Source organism: Terrapene carolina, unplaced genomic scaffold (genome assembly GCF_002925995.2).
Source record: "Terrapene carolina triunguis isolate 2854851 unplaced genomic scaffold, T_m_triunguis-2.0 Scaffold58, whole genome shotgun sequence".
Classification (NCBI taxonomy): Eukaryota; Metazoa; Chordata; order Testudines; family Emydidae; genus Terrapene; species Terrapene triunguis.
Genome location: NW_020664409.1, coordinates 96,528,260 through 96,546,883, shown reverse-complemented (window position 1 = coordinate 96,546,883; position 18,624 = coordinate 96,528,260).

The following is an 18,624-nucleotide window of genomic DNA, read 5'->3' as shown; positions in this document are numbered from 1 at the left end:
AGATCTTTGGACAACAATGCCAAGACTGGGTCATGGACAGCTAGACCTAGTGGTCAGAGCCAGAGTCCACAGTCACGAGACATGACTTGAGAGTCAGCTGGGTCAGAATACTGGGTGGTCAGAAGCAGGAGACAAACTGAAGATCAGAACCACGAGTTAGATGCCAGGAAGTCAAGCCTGGGGCGCAGGAAGCAAGAAGCATACAGTCCAGTGCAAGATGGATCTCAGTTGTTCAGACGGCTTCCTTTTCCCGCTGCTGGCTTAAGTAGGGCCAGCAGGCCAATTGGCTGCTCTGGAACTCTGCCAGTAGGACCTCAGGGGCAGAGCCTCACACTGGGGCTGGTTTCATGGGCCCTGGATAAGTAATTGTCAGGAGGCTGGCAAATGGTGGGCTGGAGCACGGCTGCTCCAGTGAACCCTACAGAACTGGGTTCAAGGCCCATGGGTCATGACACAGATGCTATGGATCTAAGTGTGTCCAGTCCCATATTCATGGGCTGATGGGAGATGTTGCTTGTAGTAGGACGCGATGGATTTTGGTTGCTGTGTTTTTCACACAGCATGCCGTGTGACAGCTACCAGAGCAGTATTAGCTGTCACCACTGTATGTGGCAGTAATTGTTCTTTAAGCTAGACAGGACCATGTCATGCAGAGGCTTTTGGGTTATCAGATGTGTCTTCTCAAAAGCTCTGTTTATTAGTACTTTCACAGAGCACGTTATGAGTCATCAGACAAGCGAAGTTTACTAGGCTCCTAGGTCAGGATTGCTTGCCCTAACATATGACAATTTTGCTTATGAAACACATAGCCTGTCCTTTCAGAAACATATTTCTGAGCTGGGCACATTTATATTTTAAGGAGAATTCTCATATCCCTCTTTTAACTGGTTTGATTTTTCTAAAACATAATCTGGCCACTAATCAAGTATCTTTGCTGAAGGCATTATTTACCTCAAGGTTGTCTGGAAACTACATATTTTCTCCTACAAAACCACTATGATACGTGATTGGAATGGTACTTAAAACAGTGACTGTGTATGTCCAGCAATTATCCAAAATATCCTTGAATGTAAAGAGACAGAGCAAAAGACAGAGCCACGTGCTACTATGCAAATGGCAAAAGTAACGGACCGGGGTGTCACTGTATGCAGCCCAATAAAGAACTCTGGTCAATGTGAAATTGCAGTTTAAAAAAAAAAAAAAAAAGCTAATATACTGGGATGCATAAAGAATGGGTTTGGTGAATAACATACAGAATATTGTAATGTGTCTTTATAAATGAATGGTGTGGCCTCATCTGGAATACGATGGGAAGTATTGGTCACCCCGTCTCAAAAAGTATATTGCAAACCTAGAGGGGATTCAGAGAAACAGTGATGAGAATGTTCAGGGGCCTATAAAAATCTTCATATGAAGAGAGATTGAAAAAAGATTTGCATTGTTAACCTCAGAAAGAAGATGAAGTAGAGGGGATATGATAAAAATGCACAAAATAATGAATGGTAGAGAGAAGGTACATTAGGAACTTCTGTTCTCTGTCTCATAATGAAAGAACAAAGAGACATACAATGAAATGAAAAGTTGGGACATTCAAAACTGATAAAAGGAAATACTTTTTTTCCCACGTGGCTAATTAACCTGTGAAACTCACTGCCACAGGAAGTTATGGAGGCCAACAACATAAGATTCTAAAAGAGGTCGACCATTTATATGCATATCAAGAATATCCAGTTATCACAATAAATAAATATTTTGGAAGGGCTATTACACTCATATTCAGGCCAATCTCCAACAATTAAAGACCAGAAAGACACAGTATGTGGGAGAGGAGCAGATTGTCCCATACCCACCTACTGTGGGGCTCTTAAACCTTCCTCCGAAGCATCTGGAACTGGCCACTTGTGGAGACAGAATACTGGACAAGCTGGACCTCAGGTCTGATCCAGTATGGCCATTCCTATGTTCCTAATGAGATGCTGGGGCACGTACTGCAAGCAACTGTGGCAGAAGTAGAATCAATACAGGTAGGGGCAGATGCTAGTGTATTTATAACAATGACAGCAGTAGTAGATGCAAAGGTATATGACGTTATAACCATGATGAAAGCAGCGGTTGATGCAGGGGCAGATGGTGCTATAATTGTAGCAGAGGCAGCAGGAATAGATGCAAAGGGAGATAGTGCTGTAATCATCACAAAGCTGACAAGGCAGATGCTGTTGTAACCACAGCAGAATCTGCAGGAGCAGATGCTGCAATTCTAGGAGAAGTGACAGGCACACACTCTGCTGCGAGGCTATATAAGCTGCTACCGCAGTCACTCTTTTCCAAGCAGTTCATCACTTGCTAAACTGGGCACATTATTTTTTTTCATATTCACCAAATTTATTACAAAACCATCACAATATTCATTGAATAAATTATTTAATTCAGAGATTTTTTCAGACCAGGAGGGACCTTTATGATCCTCTAATTTGGCTTCCTGGATAACACTAGCCATAGAATTTCAATCAGTAATTCCTGCATCAAGCCCATAATTTCTTATCGAGCTAGACTATCGCTGTAGAAAGACACGCAGTCTTGACTCAAATGATTGAGAATATGACGCAACCCTAGGTAAGTTGTTCCAACAGTTAGTTACCCTCACTGTTAAAAACTGGCACTTTGTTTCTAGCCTGATGTGAATTTATCCACCCAGCTCTACAGCAGGATGAATAAAAAAAAAAATGATTAAAAATATTTTTTTAATCACAAAACTCTGTTTGGTCAGTGCTTATTTCTACAAACCAAGGATCTAATGCTATATTGTGGCTATATTGGCTTTGCCGAGTATTTGTGTTCTTTGATTATTACAGTGTGGCCTTCTAGTTAAGGCAGTGGAAGGGGACTCAAGAGATGTGGGTTTAGGTCCTGGCTCGGCCACAGATTTGCTATGTGACCTTGGACGGGTCACAGTTTTTCCTAGGAAATCAGGCAAATCTGTAAAATGGAGAGAATACTACTTCCTTTTTCACATATATGTCCACATAGGCCCCAATTCTGCAGCTGGCTCCCCAGAGGCAGACCTACGTGCTGCATGGAAGCAGATACAGGATCAGGACCTTAGGCTTGGTCTACACTAAACCCCCAAATCGAACTAAGGTACGCAACTTCAGCTACGTGAATAACGTAGCTGAAGTTCGAAGTACCTTAGTTCGAACTTACCTCGGTCCACACGTGGCAGGCAGGCTCCCCCGTCGACTCCGCGGTACTCCTGTCGTCTAGCTGGAGTACCGCAGTCGACGGCGAGCACTTCCTGGTTTGACTTATTGCGTCCAGACAAGACGCGATAAGTCGAACCCAGAACTTCGATTGCCAGCCGCCGAACTAGCGGCTGGGTGTAGACATACCCTTAGACTGTAAACTCTTCAGGGCATGGACTCCCTGTCAATAACAACAACCACAATGGGGCCGTGACTTCAGCTGAGCATCTAGGAGCTAATGTAATACAAATTATATATCGCTCTGACAATACTTCCTTTTCTTTTTATTATTAATTATATGCATTTATTATTATTTTATTATTTACAGTTGCACCTAGGAGCTCCAGTCATGCACCCCATTGTGCTAGGCACTGTAACAAACACAGAACAAAAAAAACCAACCTCCCCTGCCTGAAACAGTTTATAATCTGAGTAATGTAACCCGCATTTGCTCTCTCTATAAACCTGTATCTCAACAAGACGGGGTGGGGGGGTAGAGACACAAAATAGAAAAATGGGAACTACCGCAGTTAAAAACAAGTAAAGGACAGGAGGCAGAAGTGGCAGTTTCCCTACACTGCTCTGCCAATGTGCTTTACCAAGCCCAGCCTGGAAGGACCTTTCTAAAGAGTGATAGGGTCATTCGGTCTCCATTCAAACCTAGGTCTCTCTGAGGCATTCCACAAATGTGATAATTAATGCTGGTTTTGACAGCAGATTGTTTTGCAATGTGGACACCTCTGGGATATGAGCTGTGACCCTTAACTTATCTCACATAGATGACTAATCATTAACTCATTTCACAGTAGCCACTGAAGAGCCACCTAATGAGAGAGAGAGGACAAAAAGTGAGGGGAGGACAGTGAATGTAAGAATTTTGACATTTATATTTGATTTTAATAGGATTTTGGATTAGGTGCCCTTCCTAATCTACTCTGTGAACGTGGTCCACACATTATGTAAAGTGGAAACTCACACCCTTCCTGGGGTTGGGCTTTAATGAAGGAAACAAATAATCTCAGACCTTCTCCTCAGGCATCACTATTCCCCAGTACAGGTCTGTCTCATCTTACGCTGGGGTTACGTTCGCAGTCAGCACGTAAAGCGAAAACCACGTATAGTCAAAATTACATTGAGTGTAATAGCGGGCGGAATCGCCCGCACTACAGGAACAGTATTTAAATTGTTATTTTTCTCTTTTTTTTTTTGTTTTTTGCCGACTGCGTAAAGCTGAATTCGCGCATGTTAAATGCGCGTAAGATGCGACAGACCTGTATGCCAATCCCACCTCCTTAGTACCCAGATAAAGCAGTGAGTCACCTTCCTCACAGAGCCAGCAGAACCCAAGCAAGACTTTCCAACAGGATCAACACCTGCTAACAAAGAGGGAAGGCTGGGGGCAGTTTCAGGCTGGGTGAAATTTTTTTCAGTGAGGAGTAAATTTTCCAAAAAATTAATTTTCGGAGGGCATCAAAACTATTCATGAATTCATGTTGAATTCAGCAAATCATTTCATCTGGGGAAAAAATGAAAACAAAAATTTAGAAATATCAAAATAGCTTGTTCCAATTGGTATTTTTAAGCCAATCTCATGATTTTTTGGGGCCTGACACCGGAATGCTTGGAGATGGTAACACGGACAGCCTGTTACAGAGGAGTAACAGACTCTCTGATTTGGTACGCTGATTTGCCCAGTGCTCTGAAAAGAAACATAGTGTGCTCATTTACAATCCGAAAGAACTATTCCAACATTTCGTAGTGTGACTTAGAAGTTATAAGTGAGCCTTTCAAGAATTTCCAACCTTCCGGAGTCATGCACACAGATGATGAAGACAGAATCTCAGCCCCTGAGAGTCCTCACAGTTATACCGAAATAATTGCTGTGACGTCCCAACTTTCTTCCTTTGCCTCTTTCTATCTTTCTTCCTCTCTACCAGTGGTTTCTATTTAGGTGAAATCTTAAGTATTCTGTCCTGACCTTTGCTGGAAGGAATTTAATTACCTGCAGAGTTTACATAAATTATACAGCCTGTTTGTCTAAGATTAATCCTGTCCAGAGATCAATATTGCCCTGGAACATCCAGAGAAAATGGTTCTGTGCAAATGCCACCAAAGGTCACAAAAATCTTTCTGGACAGAGGAGAAGAGAGTCACGGTGTGACACATTCCTGTCTTCAGTCTGGTGCAGGTCTCTGCCGCTACTTTCTGTTACCACTCAGGGATGATTTATCAGCTGTTAGAGGACACTGGGTACAATCCGCTCTAAGAACCAGCTGAGTAAAATTAATTGAATGCAGTGATGAATACAATTCATCATTCTTGAAAAATGGTACAAAAAGTGCAAGGAGCATGATGCATGGGCCCTGGCACAGATAAACTGATTTTTATACTAGCACTTGGTAACTACTGAGTAGAGGCCATAAATGTCAGACCATTCTCTGCATGGGAAAGACAGTTCCTACTCTTTTGTTTACAGAGAGACAGGATATTTAAAGCATGCACGGTCAGGAAAATGATTACTTACCTACAAACGGCATCTCTGTAGCTCAACATCTTTGCTTCCCGGGTGTCTTGGAGTCCTACCTGCGACTTTACTGGTAAAACCAAGTTTTTACTTGTGACGTTGCACCCCATAATGCTTTATAGAAATATGCTTATGAGTCTAAATATGACATAACTGGAATATGTTTTATGCTAGATATGCCATGTAACATATCTTTGCAAAGGTTATGGTCTACTGAATGTACTCATCCTATTTGTATGCATGTAGCATTTTTATATCTGAAGTTATGAGCATTGGCTCTATGCTTGTATTTAAAGTTTTTGCTGTAGGAAGCACATAAGGCAGATTTGGTCAACATAGTGTGAAGTAATTGGGAGTACTTAGCTAACAATGGACTTTGAGAGATGCCAATCCACATCTGAGCTTTCCTGGGAATGTTCAAACTAACATGTAAACAATGGCGTCGGCCTGTAAAGAACTGAGTCATGTATGGACATGTGACTTGCCCATGTGACTCCAAAACTCCATCTTGTAGCTGTGATTCTGCACAGGAGAACACAAGGGGTTTCCACCCACAAGAGAAAGCCTATATAAGGCTCTGGGAAACCCCTCCATTTTGTCTTCAGCTGGCTCAAGAGATAGCCTCTCCACCCCAAAGCGATGCCTGAAAGAAACTGGAAAAAAGGACAGTAACTACGGGGGATGTGAGTGATTGCTGGACCCAGACTAGGAAGGAGCCTAGTCTGTCAAAGAAGCTTATTGGAACAGTTCTGAGGGTGAGATTTACCTGCATTTAGTTTCCTACTGTATTAGACTTAGACTTGCATGTTTTATTTTATTTTGCTTGGTAACTTACTTTGTTCTGTCTGTTACTACTTGGAACCACTTAAATCCTACTTTTTATATTTAATAAAATCACTTTTTACTTATTAATTAACCCAGAGCAAGTATTAATACCTGGGGGAGCAAACAGCTGTGCATACCTCCCTATCAGTGTTATAGAGGGCGAACAATTTATGAGTTTACTCTGTATAAACTTTATACAGAGTAAAACAGATTTATTTGGGGTTTGGATCCCATTGGGAACTGGGTATCTGGGTGTTGGAGACAGGAGCACTTCTTAAGCTGTTTTCAGTTAAGCCTGCAGCTTTTGGGGGACATGTTTCAGACTTGGGTCTGTGTTTGTAACAGGCTAGCGTTTCTGGCACAACCATGCAGGGTACTGAAGTCCCAAGCTGCCAGAGAAAACGGACTTAGAGATAGTCTCAGCACATCAGGTGGCAGTCCCAAGGGGGTTTCTGTGACCCAACTCGTCATATTGCAGTGGGGGAGGTTTAAGTTGGATATTAGGAAAAACTTTTTCACTAGGAGGGTGGTGAAGCACTGGAATGGGTTACCTAGGGAGGTGGTGGAATCTCCTTCCTTAGAGGTTTTTAAGGTCAGGCTTGACAAAGCCCTGGCTGGGATGATTTAGTTGGGGATTGGTCCTGCTTTGAGCAGGGGGTTGGACTAGATGACCTCCTGAGGTCCCTTCCAACCCTGATATGCTATGATTCTATGATTACAACTACTAGCACTATTGAGCTAAAGCAGCTAAGAATAACACAGTTCCCTCTTCCAATGTCACCCATACTAACTAAGCTCCAGATGCAGAACTGTGAGCACTGTTGCTGATGTGAAGACGGGTTTTCAGAAGTACTCAGCACCCAGCAATTCCCATTATGCAGATTTTCAAAGAGATGGGTACCCAGCATGCACAGCTTTTATGAAAATATGACTGTGACAGGGTGGAACAGCCAGGAAAGGATGAAGGGCTGCTTGCCTGTCATATGATTCACCAGAGGTTTAAAGGAAGGGATGCATTCTTTTTCCTGTGGGAAGAGAGAGAGAGAGAGAGAGAGAGAGGTGTAAAGGGAAAGATCCTGGGCCTTGCAGCCTGTTTTGGTCAGTGGGAGTTCTTTGTTTTCTGTTATGAAAATCAGCTCCCAAATGTAGGTAGTGGGCTCTTTTGAAAACCTGGCCCCTATGGGCCGAAATGACCCAGCTTGACTTTCAGATCCCAGGTGGAGTTCGCAGCTTTACCAGGTAGAGGATAAAAACCCTTTAACTTGCACACTAACTAGTACATATTAGATTAAGCAATTTGGTCATAATTATGCTGTGCATCAAATCCTGAGCTCCTTCTTCAGTCCTTCTCAGGCTAAACTTGTGTTGGCTTTTTGCCTGAGAGGGGCACCCAGATTCTAGCCATGTGGTCTAAATTGTACAGATTGTTACAAACTTAGATTCTAAACTGTCTGGACAGAGTCCATTTTATTATGTTTGTTCAGCCCCTAGCATAATGGAGCCTTGAATAGGTTCTACTGTGACACAAGGAATAAATAATAATACATGATAACTTGTACCAAATGTGAGTCGATTTCCAGCTATTGGACCTCAAGCCACAAAATTTTGATCCAGCGTCAGAGTTCAAATGCCCCAAAGTTTGGGATGGTTGGTTTTAGGATCTGGGTTTGGATTTGTAACATTTCATCTGAAGTTCAGGGGTGTTTAGATTTGGTGTTTTGGTTTGGGTGATGACTCCAGATTAATAATACTTTTAATAGTTTATCTTTGCTTCTTTCAGCAAGCTGGGGTCAGGATACAATGGGGAGCATGGTATTAGAACTAGAATAGAACTGAACAGGAATTATAAAGCAAGGGAAATTCAATAAGATTGCTATTGTTTCTTTGTATTACAATAGCCCGTAGAGGGAGGCACCAACTGAGATCAAGGCTCCATTGTGCTACGCACTGCACAAACAAACAGGCCATGACTTGAAGAGCTCACGATCTAAATAGGTGAGACAGACAAAGGGGAGACAGGGGAAATGACTTACCCAAAGTCACTTAGCAGAGCAAAGAACAGAACCGAGGTTTTCTGACTCCCCCTTTGCTTCCCTATCCACTGGGCCACACTGCATTCAAGATCAACCTTTACTTAGCCACGCTGGGGGCTGGGGGGCGGGGAGGGAATACAGACAGTTTCTGATGCTAAAATAAGCCTCATGTGAACAGACCCCTGTGGTGACTTGGAGCCCCATTGGCTTCCGTGGGGGTCCACTCACATGGATCTCATTGTAGGAATGGGATAATGTATAACTTTAAATGCCACCAATGAGCCTGGGGGCAGATTTGGAAGATTACAGTGTAAGCTCCTTGGGGCAGAGACTGTCTTTCATTAGGTATCTAAAGGGCCTAGCACAATGGAGGCTTTCCCCTAATGTAACCATGCAATACAAATAATAAATACGGGGAAGATTCTGGAGTTCCCGCCTCCTCTTTTCTTTCACTTGCTTTAAAAATATGAATGCTAAAGGCACACAAATGTACCTTCAGCGCTACTGGAATACATCTTACTGACACTGCCAAGCCCATGACAGGCTGCTAACATTTGGCATAACAATAGGCCTACGAAGCTTCCTACCCCTTTCTGTCTTTATCATCCTTTAGAACCAAGAAAGGTGGTAATTTTATTAATAACATACCAGCTCAGCACCGTTTCAATGCTTGAGGTTCTAGTGTCCCTGAGACTGTCCTTTTGCGGTTGGCCTTGTATTACCACACGCACATTTCCCACTGCATTTCAGGCTCTTGGTACTTAAAGCAAAGATACATTTTTGAAGGATTTGTTGCTAGCTTTGAATCATTTCCTTTCATCAAATCTGTAAAGCGTCTTTTGGCTGTTTTTTGTTCTCATGGAGAGAGAGCCCACTGTCACTAAGGAAACATCTTTGCTGTAAAAGGGGAACAGAATAGCATTATAGTTAGAAAGTGCTTTTTAAAAAATCCACTTGTGTTTTGGCAGCTCAGAAAATGTACAGCTGTGAAAGCTTCTTTTTTCCCCTACCTCAGATAAACTGCAATGCATACATACTAGGGTACAATATTTCTTACATATAACATTTGCCCTGAGTGATACAACATTGTAATCTACAATGACATATCTTCATCCCTTTACTTCCCTGAAGATAATATAATGAACGATCACTTTGATATAGCTCCTTATACCCTAGAGGATCCCAGCAGCTTACAAGTTGTGTGATCCTTGCTCTGGGGTCGAGGGGGCATGCTATGAATTGCTATGGAAGTATGCCTGAGTAAAGATAGAGTACTAAGTATGGACCTCCAGATTTCGCTGGATAAGTCTTCAAAAAATTACAGAAAAATTGTATAAATAACAAATTATGTCTGCTGAGTCATAGCAATGTCCTCACCATACCGATCACACCATTGTGTGTTTGCATGGCACCTAACACAATCGGACCCAGCTGTCACTAGGGCCTTTCTAGGGCTACCATAAAACAGTTAAGTAATAAATAATGAAATAAAGAGTCCAAAAACTTCAAAGCAGGGAAATGAATCATTAAGGACATCTTAAATCTTAGATAGCCCACACCATGAAAAATATGTCTACTTACCAAATATAAAGAGAAGCACCTTTCACCACCTCACAGACACCTTAAATGAGTACCATTCTTGCACCAAGTATGCAGTGTAGTTGTAGTTGTGTCGATCACAGGATATTAGCAAGACAAGGTAGGTGAGGTAATAAGAGCTCTGTGTGGCTTGAAAGCTTGTCTCTCTCACCAAGAGAAGTTGGTCCACATGATCTCACCCATTCTTGCACCAGTAATCTCAACATATTAAGACAGCACAATGCCCTTTTGAAAAAGAAACCCCCAAATTATGGGTCATATAATCTCCAGCCCTCTGTTTGACCGCTTGGTGTTAGAACTCATCCACAGCTAGGCTGGTTAGTACTCTGGGCTCCTTTAAATTTCATTGCCTGTACAAGAATCACTACACTTCTCCCACTCTTCCCGAATGTCATAGAATCACAGAATATCAGGGTTGAAAGGGATCTCAGGAGGTCATCTAGTCCAACCCCCTGCTCAAAGCAGGACCAATCCCCAACTAAATCATCCCAGCCAGGGCTTTGTCAAGCCTGACCTTAAAAACTTCTAAGGAAGGAGATTCCACCACCTCCCTAGGTAACCCATTCCAGTGTTTCACCACCCTCCTAGTGAAAAAGTTTTTCCTAATATCCAACCTAAACCTCCCCCACTGCAATTTGAGACCATTACTCCTTGTTCTGTCATCTGCTACCACTGAGAACAGTCTAGATCCATCCTCTTTGGAACCCCCTTTCAGGTAGTTGAAAGCAGCTATCAAATCCCCCCTCATTCTTCTCTTCTGCAGACTAAATAATCCCAATTCCCTCAGCCTCTCCTCATAAGTCATGTGCTCCAGCCCCCCAATCATTTTTGTTGCCCTCCGCTGGACTCTTTCCAATTTTTCCACATCCTTCTTGTAGTGTGGGGGCCAAAACTGGACACAGTACTCCAGATGAGGCCTCACCAATGCCGAATAGAGGGGAATGATCACGTCCCTCGATCTGGCAATGTTCCTACTTATACAGCCCAAAATGCCGTTAGCCTTCTTGGCAACAAGAGCACACTGTTGACTCATATCCATCTTCTCATCCACTGTAACCCCTAGGTCCTTTTCTGCAGAACTGCTGCCTAGTCATTCGGTTCCTAGTCTGTAGCAGTGCATGGGATTCTTCCATCCTAATTGCAAGACTCTGCACTTGTCCTTGTTGAACCTCATCAGATTTCTTTTGGCCCAATCCTCTAATTTGTCTAGGTCCCTCTGTATCCTATCTCTACCTTCCAGCATATCTACCACTCCTCCCAGTTTAGTGTCATCTGCAAACTTGCTGAGGGTGCAGTCCATGCCATCCTCCAGATCATTAATGAAGATATTGAACAAAACTGGCCCCAGGACCGACCCTTGGGGCACTCCGCTTGATACCGGCTGCCAACTAGACATGGAGCCATTGATCACTACCCTTTGAGCCCGACGATCTAGCCAGCTTTCTATCCACCTTACAGTCCATTCATCCAGCCCATACTTCCTTAACTTGCCGGCAAGAATACTGTGGGAGACTGTAACAAAAGCTTTGCTAAAGTCAAGGAATAACACATCCACTGCTTTCCCCTCATCCACAGACCCAGTTATCTCCTCATAGAAGGCAATTAGGTCAGTCAGGCATGACTTGCCCTTGGTGAATCTATGCTGAGTGTTCCTGATCACTTTCCTCTCCTCTAAGTGCTTCAGAATTGATTCCTTGAGGACCTGCTCCATGATTTTTCCAGGGACTGAGGTGAGGCTCACTGGCCTGTAGTTCCTTATCTCCTCCTCCTTCCCTTTTTTAAAGATGGGCACTACATTAGCCTTTTTCCAGTCATCCGGGACCTCCCCCGATCACCATGAGTTTTCAAAGATAATGGCCAATGGCTCTGCAATCTCATCCGCCAACTCCTTTAGCACCCTCGGATGCAGCGCATCCGGCCCCATGGACTTGTGCTCTCCATTTGGTTACCAGGCTGAGCAGACTCTTAGGCATGGAGCTGAGCAATTCCAGGTTGATGCTGCCTCGGGAGCTGAGCAGCCTTTGGCAGGTGGAGCTCAACTTCTGAGGTCCAGCAGCAATGGAGGTGAATTTTGGTCTGGACTGAATTCTGAATTCCTGAGATGAAAACCAGAGGTTGGTGATGAGTTATTAGCCATAGTAGTTTCCTCATTTCCCATCTCTGAGTGTCCAACCAATTTGACCATCACATCTTCATTTCCATAGTGGACAGCAGATTCATTTCCTTTCTTGTGGCTAGCCAAGTCTCTGTCCTGTATATTAAGATGGGTCAAATTACAGTTTTATACACTCTACCTTTTAACTTTATTGGCATCTTTTTGTCACAGAGAACTGGGATCAGGTCCCATCATTTTTGCACCACACCACTTTAGTACAAGGCTGGGCATCCCTTAGGAGGGCACCATCATCAGCAACCCTTATACTAGGTCAGGGGTGGCCATTCACATCCATGACAAAGGCAAAACAAAAAGGGGCTTAATGCTGACCACTGATGTAGGCCAATGTTTACTGGAAATTCTCTACTGTGGCCCCATTTAGTTTGGACTCCAGTAGTCACTGCATCATATATAATCTGGATGAGTTGGGCATATCCTTCTGGCAAGCCTCTTCGTCACAAACACAACCAAACTAGTTCTCTTGGTGCCTTCTCCAGGTCCACAAAGACCATCCCCACTTGTGTCTCTTTTCTCTCAATTTCTCCATGAGGAGTTGTAGCACAAATATGTCATCAGTTGTGCTCCTCACAAGCATGAATCCATATTGAACTGTGCAAATTTCAACCATTTCATGCAGATGCTTTTCAGTAATCTTCTCTCATATTTTTGCAGCATGTGATGCCAGCTTAATTGGGCAATAATTAACACACAGTGTAATATCTCCTTTATGCTTAAAAATAGGACCACAAAGCTTTTACACCTTTTATCCAGAAATTTCCTTTCTTAAGAATATCATTGAACAAACTTGTAAGATACTGGATACTTCCCAATGACTTCATCACATCCACTGGTACTGCATCTGGTCCAGGTGATTTCTCCTTTTTCATTTCCCTAAGTGCCTCTGCAACTTCCTCCTCCTGTATGCAATCCATCATGCCTCCCATTTGGCTTACATGTACTTAATTTCTCTCTTGGGCTCTCCTCATTCATCACTCTTCCAAAATAATCATTCCAAACTTTGTTGATTGATTCACCATTCGTTTGCAATATACCATATTCATTTCTAATGTAAGCTAACTCGTTCACATCCTTCATCATTTTCTCTCTTGCCTTGTCAAGTCTATAGATGGACTTCTTTCCCTCACATCCTCCTAGTCAGTTATATAGCTCATCACAGCCCATACTTTTAGTAGTCACAACACTTCTTTTGGCCTCCTTTTTTGCCTCCATATATGCCATTTTATCACTGCTCAAGCCACTGGATTCTTTAACTTGAGGATTCCATCACCAAGTCTCCTTTTTATCCTTTTTGGCACTGGTTTCATCACTCTTATCCAGAAAAGTTTACTTTGATTTGAACCAGTTGTCCTCCACACATCCCTGTGTGTAGTCAGGAAGGCTGTATGTTACTCCTTGTTTGAAGGCTTTTTCATTCCCATCTTTCATTTTCCATCACTTAGACTTTTCTGGTGCCCAGGGGTTCCATTGCTTTCTGCGGCCCATCCCCAGGCTCAGGATGTGGCCCTTAGACATTGCATCCTGCATATGTAAAATGTAACTCATGCTCTCTGGAATGTGTTACATGAAGCAAGTTAAAGAAGTATGGGCTGGATGAATGGACTATAAGGTGGATAGAAAGCTGGCTAGATCGTCAGGCTCAACGGGTAGTGCTCAACGGCTCCATGTCTAGTTGGCAGCCGGTTTCAAGTGGAGTGCCCCAGGGGTCAGTCCTGGGGCCGGTTTTGTTCAATATCTTCATTAATGATCTGGAGGATGGCGTGGACTGCACTCTCAGCAAGTTTGCAGATGATACTAAACTGGGAGGAGTGGTAGATACGCTGGAAGGTAGGGACAGGATACAGAGGGACCTAGACAAATTAGAGGATTGGGCCAAAAGAAACCTGATGAGGTTCAACAAGGACAAGTGCAGAGTCCTGCACTTAGGACGGAAGAATCCCATGCACTGTTACAGACTAGGGACCAAATGGCTAGGAAGCAGTTCTGCAGAAAAGGACCTAGGGGTTACAGTGGACGAGAAGCTGGATATGAGTCAACAGTGTGCCCTTGTTGCCAAGAAGGCTAACGGCATTCTGGGCTGTATAAATAGGGGCATTGCCAGCAGATCAAGGGATGTGATCATTCCCCTCTATTCGACATTGGTGAGGCCTCATCTGGAATACGGTGTCCAGTTTTGGGCCCCACACTACAAGAAGGATGTGGAAAAATTGGAAAGAGTCCAGCAGAGGGCAACAAAAATGATTAGGGGGCTGGAGCACATGACTTATGAGGAGAGGCTGAGGGAACTGGGATTGTTTAGTCTGCAGAAGAGAAGAATGAGGGGGGATTTGGTAGCTCCTTTCAACTACCTGAAAGGGGGTTCCAAAGAGAATGGATCTAGACCAGTGGTTCCCAAACTTTAACAACCTGTGAACCCCTTTCACTAAAATGTCAAGTTTCGCGAACCCCCTTCTAAAAATGAATATTTCCAGGGATTTTCTCCTTTACCTCAGTATAAATTATAAAAGCAGTGATCTTGGAAATATAACATTTGTTTTTATGACATGCTTATTCCACACTATTATTAATTATTATTTATCATTACAGTCTTTTTATTACATTATGAAAACGGCAACACTCTTCCAAGATCTCACTTTCATAGCTTGTATCACTTTGAATAAGCCTGTTATAAGAAAAGGCTTCTAAGTTTCATTAAGGAGTATAAGATGTGAAACAGCCTGAAGGTATTTAAGAAGCCAACTCAAAGAGTTCCTCCTTCCACAAGCATTCAGGTCTTGAGCAGTCCAGGCAAACAACGCACGTTACAACAAAGCTTAAACTTGTTCTTCATAATAATTTTAAAAACAATACTAGCTGCCTATTTAATTATAAAATCAGCAAAAAATATCCACTTCCCTTTCCATTTCTTATAAGGAGTCTTGAAGTTTAAATCTCCTCAGTGTGATAGATATGCTTGCTTTGATCTGCTTAGCTCTTGGAAGCTCAGGGGCTCCAGGCTGCTGGCCCCATGCTGCCCAGGGTTCCTAGGGACAGCTCTGTCCGCCATTAGGGAATTTTTTCCCAAGAACCCCCCGTAACATTTCGCGAACCCCCAGGGGTTCATGAACCCCAGTTTGGGAACCACTGATCTAGACTGACCTGATGACAGACCAAGGAGTAATGGTCTCAAGTTGCAGTTGGGGAGGTTTAGGTTGGATATTAGGAAAAACTTTTTCACTAGGAGGGTGGTGAAGCACTGGAATGGGTTACCTAGGGAGGTGGTGGAATCTCCTTCCTTATAGGTTTTTAAGGTCAGGCTTGACAAAGCCCTGGCTGGGATGATTTAGTTGGGAATTGGTCCTGCTTTGAGCAGGGGGTTGGACTAGATGACCTCCTGAGGTCCCCTCCAACCCTGATATTCTATATTCTAAGCAGCCCAATGAAATGATTAACAGTTAGGTAGCACTGCACTGTTGTGTTACCTTAATAACAAGAAACACTAATGCCATATCTGCAGAGAAATTAAAGACTAAATCATACAATGAATCCTATAGATTATTTCTTTCACACCTCCCGATGAGATGACTAGAGAAAGATACCAAGAAATGTTGTGGGAACAGGGATTGTTCCTTATTCATGTAATTAAGACAAAATACTCCAACACAACCAGAGGAGTCATTCATCACACTGATGGGGAAAATAAACACTACGAAAACAAAGTCAAAAGCCCAACGGAGAGAGGAAGAGAACCTCTCTCAACAGAGTTTCAGGGGAGCAGACACACAATCCCATAATCAATTATTAACCAAGGTCAATATTTATGGCACAAGGAACCATTTTAGCATACATTATTTATGCAAAGACTCGTAATGAGCACTTCATGCTTGAACAGAGAATGTTTATAGTGGAATAATTTTAATAAGAAATCTGCCTGTCACAGGAACAGGATATATTTTCCTTGGAAATGATTTCTGTGTCTGTCTCTTGTTTTTTTCTCAGCTGCAAATTGGCAAGAACGGAATGAGAGAGATTTTAAACTTTGGTTGAGAAACGTCTATTTATGCAAACAGAATCCATCTTGTGGATTTTTCCAGGGAAATGATCATCTAATCTAAATGATGCAAGGAACTCCAGCTATCCATTGCACAGACCCAAATGGCCAGACAGCACAGCTAAGCGGCGTCTGAACGATACGTCAACAGGCCTCTTTTCTCCCTCCCCAAGCAGAGTGACTAATTCAAAAAAAGATGTCAAAGACACTCCTGAAACAGGAAATGATGGCTTGTTATGGCACCTTCAGGAGAAACAAACGAAATAATTAGACTAGGAAGGATTAGATTTTTATCGGCAAATGTCAGTTTCACTATAGGCATACAAACCAGTGGGAAAGAAATTCCATTGATAATCATTGAAATTTACAAATAGGCATAGTAAGAAAAATGCTGCTTGAGAACTTATTAACATTTGATTTAAGGATACTTTGAATATTTTGACATGTGATGTTAACAATTTTTGCTTCACTGCTTATAAAGCTTTACTATTTTGAACCTCGGTGTCTTGTCATTATATAATTGTTGTCTGACTCCCCGCATAATTTCCCATAAGCATAAAAATTTAAATTGATGAAAATAAAAAATGCTTAAAAATAAACAGATATCTGTCAAGATTATAAAAAAAAATCAAAATCAAATTCTGCTAAGCCTAAAAATAAGCCTTTACATTCTTGGTTTGGCTTTCATCCTCACAGCCACAGAGCATGAGTCATGCTCACAGGTTCTGTTCTTTGATACTGTTTGGCATGTGAGAGTAAACAGCGTAAAGTAGATTTTTTTCAAGTATTTAGGTACCTAAAAGATGGAGATAGGAGCCTAGTGGAATTTTCAAAAGCACCTCACTCCCATTGATTTCAATGCATTTGAAAATTCCATTAGGTGCCTCTGCGTCTTTAAGTACCTAAATCCCACTGTGATTAAAGATAAACATATTCCTCAGCTACCAATATATTCAGGCTGGGATCTTTAAAGCAGCCTAAGAGAAGTAGGTGCCCAACTCTCACTGACTGTCAGAGGGATCTGGGCACTTCACTCTGTTCCATTTCTTTGAAAACCCCAGTCTAAGAGCCTGCTGCAGTGCCCATGGTTTCAATGGGAGGGGAGAGAGAGTCAGCCCAGCAAAGTGATTTAGAATTTGGCATTAGCAATCACTCAAAAGCAATCCAAGAAGTGTCCGATGCCGAGTGTCATTCGCTATTAATCAAAGGCACGGCATAAGTTAGGAAAGGAAATGTGACGTGGGAACACTAGTGAGGCAACGGAGAGGGAATCCATAATGTCCTTAGCTTGATGTACTGCACTGTAAGTATGCTGGAGGTCAGGAGGTGATCATTGCTGGACAGTTCTCCAGGCATAATGACCATACAGCAGCAACAAGATCAGTATAAGCACACCTGGAAACCCCTTCCATACCGTCTAGGGGCTCTCTTTTATGCAATCCTTTATTTACTCTCCTACTCCTACACCCCCCCCCCTTCAGATGGATATCTACCTGTAGGCTAAAGCATGGTTCCCTAACATGGTTGTAACATGTTTTTTCCCACCCACTTAGGAAGCGGGGCGGGAAGAGAACAGTGTTATAGCTAGGCAATAACAGTATAGAACCTGATTTTCATTGCCCTACACCTGTTGCTGTCATTTACAACAGTGTAAACTGGCTGCAAGATGTTAACAAATCAGTGAGCCCAACTAATTTATACTGGCAGTAGTGTTTTACATGCACATTGCACAGGCATTAAAGTCTACACGAGGTAGAGAGCTAGCCAAAAGATGCAAGTTTTATGGGAGGATTTGTGGAGGAGGGAGAGAGCGAGATTACTTGTCATACAGAACAAGGCTGTTCCTGCTGCCAGAGGAGGCAAGGAAGAGGGTGAAAGGCTGGGAGGGGAGAACTACACTGCCGTAGCTCAAAGAGTTTCACACAACAACCAGTCAGCTAAATGAAATTTGCCAGGACAGACCATTGATCCATTCACAGTAGATCAGTATCCTGTCTTTGGCAGTAGACAATGTGCTTCAGAGGAAGGGGTGTGTGTGTGTGTGTGTGTGTGTGTGTGTGTGTGTGTGTGTGTGCTCTCATACTCTGTGTGTATGTGTGCGCACGCACTTTCATGGTGTGTGTGTGTGTGTGTGTGTGCGTGCGCACTCTCATGGTGTGTGTGTGTGTGTGTGTGTGTGTGTGTGTGTGTGTGTGTGTGTG